This window comes from Lipophrys pholis, assembly GCF_963383615.2.
Source record: "Lipophrys pholis genome assembly, chromosome: 15".
Lineage (NCBI taxonomy): Eukaryota > Metazoa > Chordata > Actinopteri > Blenniiformes > Blenniidae > Lipophrys > Lipophrys pholis.
In genome coordinates this window covers 24,779,139-24,789,138 of record NC_137642.1, presented here as the reverse complement: position 1 = coordinate 24,789,138, position 10,000 = coordinate 24,779,139, and the positions used below count along the sequence as shown (strand labels likewise).

At 40.6% G+C, this 10,000-nt stretch overlaps 1 protein-coding gene across 1 annotated transcript in view; it reads left to right on the top strand.

Moving 5' to 3' along the window:
- Positions 1-10,000, top strand: part of ehbp1 (EH domain binding protein 1) — a 187,637-nt gene that overhangs the window by 165,286 nt on the left and 12,351 nt on the right.

Here is a 10,000-nt window from a genome sequence, read left to right as displayed (position 1 = left end):
CAGCACATGTCGCTCTCATGCTGCGGTTTCGCCTGCTCCTCCCATAGCATCCATCCAGCTCTCATCCTCTCATCCTCTCATCCCCCCCAGTGTGATCACCAACTCATTGTTCATTGTACAGACCTGTTGATTGATAAATTCCATCCAGCACGGACCTATTTGTAAGAAATGAATTCAAGCAGTAAGTCTGGATCTGCTCGCCCATGTTATACCTGTCATGGACATCACTGCTACCATTTATATAGTCATACACTTATGTCTTTTTTACCTCTCTGTAACACAATATACATGACATTGCCTGCAATAACCACCATTAATCTCCCCACGATGAAAGAATGCGACACTGTGGTTGAGCCGTGCTTTGGTTGGGCTCGTGATCAGTTCACCAGAGCGTTTATTAACTCATTCTCAATAATTATACCCTGCTTCTTGATCACAGTGGCAGGCAAACATTTTTGCCCTGAGTCACATATTGAGACTTTTGTAACCTTCATCTGTAACCAGGAAAGCTCTGAAGCTTCATATGCAGCATGCTGACACACGAATAAACCTCTGAATAATGTGTTAATGAGAAAACTAATAATTGTAATTATGGAAAAGAGCCAATTCGTGCGTATCTCCCACTTGCCTGCTTTCTCTCTCTCGCTCCAAACCTCCACCTCTTTTGTGGGTTGTAAAGCAAGCACTGGTTGACAAATGACACCAGTGGAAAAGGCACTCATTGTGCCTCAGTGCCAGAGGAGGGTTTTTCTTTTTCTTTTTTCTCCCTCCTTCGTATTTCACTTTTCTCCTTTTTTGGTGTGAGGAGAAGGAGGAGGAGGCAGGGAGGGAGGGAGGGAGGAAGGGAAGGAGGTAAGTGTGAATCGGTTAATGTGCTTCCATTCAGAAGACATTATACACAGGTTCAATAAAGCAGGAATCTGCTCTATACGCGGGAACCATTGTGCCATTGAGGACAGCTGAAAAAAGGCCTCGTACAAGACTCCCTCGAAAAAAATAGCCCTCAGCAGCACTCCACTAGAGAGCAGGGAAGAATAGAAACGGGCAGAAGAAATCACATGTGCAATGTAGAGGAGGCTGAGAGAGCGAGGGGAGGGGAGCAAACGTTCTGATTCTTCCACATATCTCAAGTGTTGTAATGTTGCCGAGCTGTGTGTTGTAGCAACTGTTGCACAAACTGAAAGATAAATGCACTCTCCTTGTAATTTTTAACCCACTAAACACCATTATAGGTCATTTAACTTGTTGGAATGTGTAAAACTGATCAAAATCAAACATTTAGCATAGTTTATGATTTGTACTTGAAAAAAGACTATTCTAAGTGACTTTTTGAAACCAGCAACACTATGCGATGCAGTTTACTTGCATTTAAACATGTTAGAAAATGGAAAAACTAATGAAAATTGCATTGTGTTTGATTAATCATTGCCTGTAACCAACAAAACATGAAAAAACAATGAAGATACATTTTGTTAACCTAAACTTTTCTCAAACTGGGGAAATAGTAAGGATCCACCGGTACCACTTTATTAAAGGACTAGTGCAAATATGAGTTACTTGCCGGTACTACCGATACGAGTATTTAGTAAATGCCATAAAACCTCATTTGTACTCCTCTGCCATCTGTGTACAGTAGACTGCAGACCGAGGGACCGAGCTTGCTGTGTGACGCCACACATTCCAGTGTTAATGAGTGTTTCAGTCTTGCTTTAATCATGTTTAGCATGTAGCATCGCTGGTGTGAGGACTCTGAAACTCTTTAGCATGTAGCATGTAGCACGGCGCGGATCAAAATCCTCCTCGATCCACAGAGCAGTTAAACTACTGAGCGACATCGGGCTAACTGTGCTTGTGATGAAGTTGCTGGTGTTGTACAAACTATCTTTCTCCTCTTGATATTCTATCAGAACATAATTTAAGGAATCACGAAACCGCAGACATCGCTTGTGCTCTCTTGTCCCCCTGCTGGTGACATTGCTGACGCATCACGTCACGTAATACTTGCCAGGTTGTATCAGGGAGCTTTCATAAGTATGAATATTCTGTGCAGTACCGGACCTGATACTAGATACTGGCATCTGTGTCTGTGCTTCCCTTGTTTTTAAAAAAAAAAAATGTTTCTTTAAATGAATTCCAACAGGATGTCGGTCAATGAGACCCCAGACACTTATTTTTAACCAGGAAGTCCCATTGACATGAAGATTTCTTTTGCTCGGCCGATCTGTAGCCAGTACAAACATACAAATAAAACCTCATAAAACATGTATACAATACTTTTATAAACAACAAATCCATTAAAGTGGCAGGGTTTGATTGAGCTGTACGAAATGAACTGAGAAATGTCGATTTGTCCGTTTGTTTGAATCCTCCATATTTTGTGTCCTGAGCAGCCAAACGTTTACTTCTTCATTCTCAGCGGCTCCTTCCTAACAAGATACTCCTCACATTAATTAAATCAAGTCTTCAGCAGGCTCCTTACACACTCACCACCTCCCTCCTTCCCTCCTGCACACACACACACACACACACACACACACACACACACACTCCGGCCCTCACTGCAGACCCCTCTGATTAGTCCGGCCCCCGTCATGCATATTCACATGGCTGCAGTGACAGCCTTTTAACGAGCTCTTACCTAATCACAGGAAACAATGTTCATCCTGTTCTTTTTATTCATCCTTTTCTCGTTTCCTTTCATGTGTCCCCGGCTTTCATGCCCCCACCCCCCCCGATCCCTGCTGATATCAGACGCTCAGGCGGAGACAAGAGAGACACAAGCTTCGGCTCGGCCCTAAAAAAAAAAAAAAAAACGCAATTCAGAAAGTGACTTGAGCACAAGAGGAGAAGTTCAGCTATATCTCCTCCCCCTCTTTTCTCTTTCTCCTCCTCCTCCTCCTCCTGTTCCTCCTCCCCGCCTTTTTTACATGTCCGATAGACAAATTGGATTAGCAGCTATTGGATTAAATGACAAAATGGTGGGATAAGAAATGAGATGAACGTGCTGTGATCGGAGCTTTTAATGTTTCTCTTTCTGTCTCGTTCATTTCCGCCACATTATCCAGGCGCTCGCTTCTTGAAGGCACACAGAGAAAGTTCCTACTTGTCCAGTTATTGTAAGCCACAACATGGAAACAAACGATGTGGTGGAAAGACAAACCTGTAACTTTTTCTAAAATCACATTGCCTGTAGAATTCTCAAAAATGTGCAACGTGAGCTGGTTCCTCTGGCCTCTTTTTTCAAAACATTGCACAATATCTGGCAGTATTACAGCATTACTGTGTGTTCTTGACCAAATGAAGAAAGTCTGATTACAAATGTGTGACACACTGGTGAATCTTGTTTGGCAACTATTACTTGAGTACAAAACTAGTTTTCTGTATTTTAATTTTGTAAATGTCCTGCACAGTCTGGAAGTTAAAGTATGCAATCAAAATCTAATCAGTGGTGACAGTGTCAGAGTAAAAGGGGTTAAATGGAAAGTGTTGACCTCTGCAGTTTAATGGCAGAACAATCAATTCATTCATTTTGATGATGGTTATTTCAGAAGACATACGTTTTGTTAAGATCCAGCTTGTTGCTTTCAATAGATCTGACAACCATTGAGAGAAATCAAATTACTTTCAGTCTCTATATTTTGAAATCTAAACATTCTAATAAAAATTTTCTTCGAGAGATGGATAAACAAGTTTATTAAAAAAGGAAACACTTGACATGAAGTCCCCACGAGTGCGGATTTACGTGCAATTAAATAAACTGTTACAGCTCAACCTGTGAATAACACTGAATATTTCCTTGTTAGAACTCCTGTTATCTGGTGGGAAATATCAGGCAGCAAGTGAATAGTTTCTCCTCAAATTAGGAGTGTTGAAATTACCAAAAAGTTTAAGTGTTGAGATTTATGATTTTGAAAAGGACCGGATTGTGGTAGTCCACAACTGCAGCACTTGTGAGGTTTTACTGGTTAGTATCCTTCAAAAGTGGTGAAAGAAAAGAACGCTGTGGTCGACATGGTCATCGGTGGTCCTGGTTGATTGTTGGTCCCATTGAGTTTCTGCTGCTAACATGATGGAGGGGAAAACTGAAAACTTCCTTTTCATTGTGTTTGCTCGGAGCCATTGAACATGCAACTTTTTGAAAACGACTGCCGAGGTAGAACTTTTTGAAAAAGCTCTGACTCTGGCTGTGGTGTGCAGCAGCAGTGTTTCAGAAAAGTTGTGTTTCCCCGGCTTCCATGGAGACGGAGTAAATAGTTCTTCTGCACATGCTCAGTAGATGACTCCCAGTCCATATACAGGACCTTAGACAATATTAGGCCAGCGGTCATTATGGCTGATCGATCATGTGCGGCTCCCAGTCCTTTTTCCTTGGATTGAATTTCCTTGAGCCCAGATTTCTTCTATGAAAGGAAGTGGACTCTCTCTAATCTTTTGATCAAAATGTTAACAGTGAAGCCAAACACGAGCGGTTGCTCAGATTTTGTAAGATGATTTATTTTCGTTTGCTTCGATATGAACACATCCAACATTGACGAGTTTAATCAATTCATCAAATCCTCTTTTTGTCAAGTGCAAGGTGTTAAAATTTTATGATATTGTGGATTATAATATTCATCAGATTTTGTATAAAGCAAATAGTAAAATATTACCAGGAAACATCCAAGAGAACTTTGAAAAAAGAGAAAGTCGGTATAATCTGAAAGGAACAGACATCTTTAAAAAACCCAGATTCAGAACCAAACTCATGGAACGAATCATTTCAGTGAAAGGAATTAATATGTGGAACGGACTTAAGAAAGAAATTAAAGAGTCAAAAAACATAATGGTTTTTAAGAAACAAATCAAAAATATGATACTCAACAAATATGAGAGTGCCACTTGATAGGAGAATCCAGATGAAAGTTGATATTTTGTGTTTTAAAAAAATGAAAACTATATAAAATGTATTGTGTGTAATGTAGATAATATATGTATAAATAATGTAAATGTGGAAACTGACGACAAAATTTGTATAAACTGTAGAGACTTAAAAGAAGTAGAAATATTCTATGCTTATGTAAGTTCTGATTGCAAATTGAATCATTTGTAAAACTGTAAAAGAAACAAACGACTGAAAATGTATAAAGGGGTAGGAAACACAAGTTTTACTTCAACCTACTCCTTTTCGAATTGTATGTACAGTATATTACTTTCTTTTTATTTTTTATTTTTTTTAATTGCATTGTACAAATTCGAAATAAAGACTACTACTACTACTACTAAAGCAGACAAAAGGTGGAACTCCCCCCAATACTCCACAGCAGACATATTTTACATTTCATTATCGCACTTGTGAAATTGTTTTGTTGGTTTTACTTTATCTTGTGATTTCGTGACCTTGGACAGGTTTTCTTACAACGCAGCTCCTGATATCAATGGGACTTTCTCCTAAAATCAAAGTGCCAAAGAAAAGATAGCAGATTCATTAATATTTGACCACTGAATGCATTATTGTGCACGATAAGATTAGACCCTATTCAGAACCAGTTCAGTCCACCAGCAGCGGCCGTCTGACCACCTCAGGGTGGGTTTCATTATTCCTATCTAAACTGACTGGAACAGTGGCCAAGATGGCTATCTTAATCTTATTTGGCTATTGAGGCACATGTTCCCGTTTCATCCTCTCTCACGCTTTTTTTTTTTTTTTTTTACATTTTTCCTCATTTCTCCCTCTGTAGTTTTTCCACCATCTCTCATAAATCTGTGTGACCTATGCTAACCAGGCTCTGCTTCATGCCCGGAGGAGAGCAGCCTGCCTGCATGCAGTCGCCACTCCGTGTCATTGTGTCCCGGCCGAGTTTGTGAGGCGGAGAGAGTGAAACAAGAGAAGAGTGAGACAGGCGATCAGATAGAGGGGTTGTTGGGATCCGTCTATCGCTTGTATCTCGGCTCGGCGCGTGTGCCTGCCTCGATCGTATCTTCTGTTCCTCGCCACGATGATAGCTGAGGTTCCACCGAACATGATATTAATGATGATAAAGTTTCCTGTCGGTGGGGGAAGCCCCGGTGTATCTCCATCAGACATATTCCACGAACCCTTTGATGTGCTGATCAAACATGGCACGCGTGCCAAATTTATTGCTGCAGCCTCGGCGGAGTTTGGCCCGTTTCCGCTCTGCCCCGCTCGGTGTTGAAGCACCGAAAAGTGGCGTGTAAGGCAAACAGCAAGACCCAGAGTGCGACCTGCCAAACTGCCAGATGCTTTGATCCAAGATGGCCTCCTGAGAGCCAGCATGGATGCACAGCGTCTCGGAGCCAAGGCTGGATTCACAGACAGTGTCAGTGTAGCCTGCCAGCGACATTTACACCATTTGTCTTCAGACAACACAAACAATCAGCAGTTTTTTCTTTTGCCACTGTAACATTATGAGATGGACTCGTCACAAAACACAAGCGGGATCCTTTTTTATTAGAAAAAGCTTCAATATATATGAAATACAGTACAGATCTTCTCATTTTGCTCCTGTCATTACAAATTGATTTACATTATAAAGAGTTTTTAGTTTCACAGGCCTTCAGTCTGGTACAAATTAAATGCCTGTATTCGCTCATAATTTTAATTATTTGGGAAATAATTACATTTGTTGGAACTACATAAAACTCTTGTGTGTTTTAGAAGAAAGAATCTTAATAAAAACAATGGCATCAGATCAAATTACTAGAACTATTCTAGATTGTTGTCCCAAATGCACAGATTTCTCCTGAACCTTCACAAAAGCAGAGCGCAATATATTCCTTCGACGTTCCTTCGTGGATTTATTGTAAAAAGAAAAATCTATAAATGATTTACTCATCATCAATTATATTTGGTAACTTATTACGTCACCATATTTATTTATTTATTTACCAAATTAACCACAGTAATTACCTTGGAGTAAATTATTAAAGAGTTGTACTAAACAGTGACAAAGGTCTAGCTTATGTTGTATTTCTAGAATTTGTGCTTTATCCCTGTCACAACATCATAAATCTTCAAAGTACACCTTACTTCCTTCTGGTGCACTTAAGAATGATGAAACACATGTAATTTAAAATCTGGTGAGAAACATCGCTTTTATAATTTGTTGCTGTGTTTGTAATTTGTTGATGTGCACACTAGTGCAAAAGAAGGCTGTCAGTGTTCAGGGAAGTCGTGTTACATGGTACACATTACATGGTTGAACAGAATGGAAATAGTTCAGAGGACATGATGACGGGATTCTGTAAAAAATTTATTCCATATGCTAAAGTTTACACAGTGCTTTGAAAAAACATCAACATCAACTAAAGTAACAAAATTCTAGGATTAAAAAACGCCAGTCCAGGAAATAAAGCAACACATTCTGAAATAAAAATTAGTACAGACTAACGGAATAATCACCTGAAGGAATAAAAGCCAGAAAATTGATCTTTAAGACTCAGAAAACAGAAGTAAGTCTATCTAAACTGTCTCCTGTGTGTGATCCTGATTGAGTTTTGATGCGACTGTCTCTTTAAGAGTCAGGTAGCATCTGGGGGTCAGAGGTCGCCCTGAAGGGAGGCGGATGCTGAGCAGCTGTCGATCGTCCTGCCTCCATCCCCCCTCTCCCCCCTCACCTGCTCTCCTCCTTTTCTCCTTCCTTCCACCCTTTCTTACCTCCTCTCCTCTTTGAGCCTACCTTCCCTCTGACCTCCCCTCCTCCCTCATCCCCCCTCCCCCCTTCCCCCTCCCCTTCACGAGATGCGGCTGCTGGCTGCTGGTTTGCTAACGGTGGGGGATATAGCTTTATAATCCCCCTCCGTCTTCCAACCCGCCTCGCCACAATGTCACAGGAGCTTAATATTTGCCATTATTATTTGCTTGTTTTATTTGACTTGGAGGCAGCACAATGACCTGTCAGCGCCGGCTTTATCCCTCCTCCGAGTGTCGTCCATTTCAAAGTTGACTACAGTAATCCACGAGCCCCCGATTCCGCTAAATCCTCAAGCTTTCTTTCATTCGCTAGCTTTTTTTTTTTTTTTCTCTCCCTCTCTCTTCCTCCTCCTCCTCCTCCTCCCCTCCTCCTAAATGAAATTACATACATCTGCTGGCTCAGAGTATCACAAATGTCCACACACGTGTGTGTAACCAATTTTTTTTTTTTTATCCCTCCTGAACAGTTAAATGAATTGTTTACTGTCTGTTGTGTCACACTTTATTCAGGATATTTACTCTAAAATGTGTTTGTTTAAAAAATTAAATAAAGCACAGATGCGGCTGCATTGTGACAGTAAATAAAATAACAATTTAATGTGAGTGAATCCCGGCCGGGGAGTTTACATGTTGTCCCTGTGCTTTTTGGGGTTTTACAGACACGCACTTGTTAGGTTAGTAGGTGACCTTTGACCTTTGGTGGCAGCTTGTGGATGTTTATTTCGTCCGAAACCCCCCCAAAAGTTCTGTTTCTCCTTTTTTGTGCCTGAATTATTCACAAGTTGTGTTTCTTTTCCTTTTTGATGTTTCTCAATGAATAAAATTATGAGAAATTTTTAGATATTTATTCTTTGTAAATTTACTGCTCGGTTATATTTGACTCTCTTCCCAAACCCGCCCCGTTTGAAATCCTTTAAAAGACAAAATAAAGCAAAACTACATTAAGATAACTTCTATAAAATGAAGGTAAGCTTTATAAAACGCTTCATTGATTCACCAGTGAAAAGCTCACAGAGGCGTCAAGTGATATCGGTACAGTGGTGCAGTGGTTCGCCCGCCCGTCTCACTGCAGGAAAACCACAAGTATGAAGCTGAAATTAAATGATATTAACACTCAGGAATTCCCTCATTAACGAATAATAGTGCAGAAATGCTGCATGAGCATCGCAGCGACTGAATCTTCCTCATGAAAAGTGAAAAAAGCATCAATACTAAAATATACTCAGAGACCATCTTTGATCCAAAGTCCTGTTTTACCAATGTTACTTCTTCTCTACAATGTGGGATTAACCAGAGCATCATGAATACAAACACAAATTATACAAGGGATTTCATCAATAATGTCTCAATTAAAGGAACGGTCCTCATTGAGAGTTGAAACAACCCAAAACAGCACATATTAACATATTTTTGTTTGTCTTGTTATCACTTTTGTTCAGAATATTGTTGCTGCTGCCCATCTCAGTTCTGTACGCTCATATGGTAGCATATTTTCATTTAATGGAGAAAAGCCAGATATTTTTGCCCATTTGTACTTTTAGTGATAGTTTCTTTTACAAAATCTGCATATTGTTGTTAAAGTGGTAAAAATCCACGAGTTCTTAAATAACAGGTGGAATCTGTTCACAGCAGGAGGAGCATCCAGTGAGAAAAGGAGGTGTAAGGTTGTAAAGCCTAAAGTGTGTTTGTCCTGTGCAGTCATTTTGATCTTAATGTTTGCATCATAAATCATGACGATCATCTGACTTCTATCTGATTGAGGTGTTTTATTACCTGGCAAACATACAGAGCTTTTCTATTGGACGTGCTTTGTCTACACTGGTTGTTCATAAAGCCGCAGCCCCGGGCATGGGCGTCTGATCCGGGCCGGCTCGCTGGGTGTGCAGCAGGTATTACACGGAGCGGCGGAGAGTCCCGGAGACGTTGCTTCTGTCTGAAGGCTGCCTGAGTGATTGGTGGATCTGTGTTGCCCTACAGTGAGAGAGAGGCTGCACTCTGTAAAGGCGTTCGACGGTAATCGCTGAGTTAATCCAGCCCCGGCTGAAGCCGTATTGACGTAGTGAAGACATGGTGTGAAGCATGTGAATGTTTACTCAAGGACCATCAGTGAAGAGAGTATTTACACACACACACACACACACACACACACACACACACACACACACACACACACACACACACACACACACACACACACACACACACACACGCATGCCATTTATCTGCCTCGTCTCTCTCCAGTGCTGTCACACATTTACAACTTCGCTATTAACAATCACTGCATATTGCCATTTTTCAGAGAAACAGACA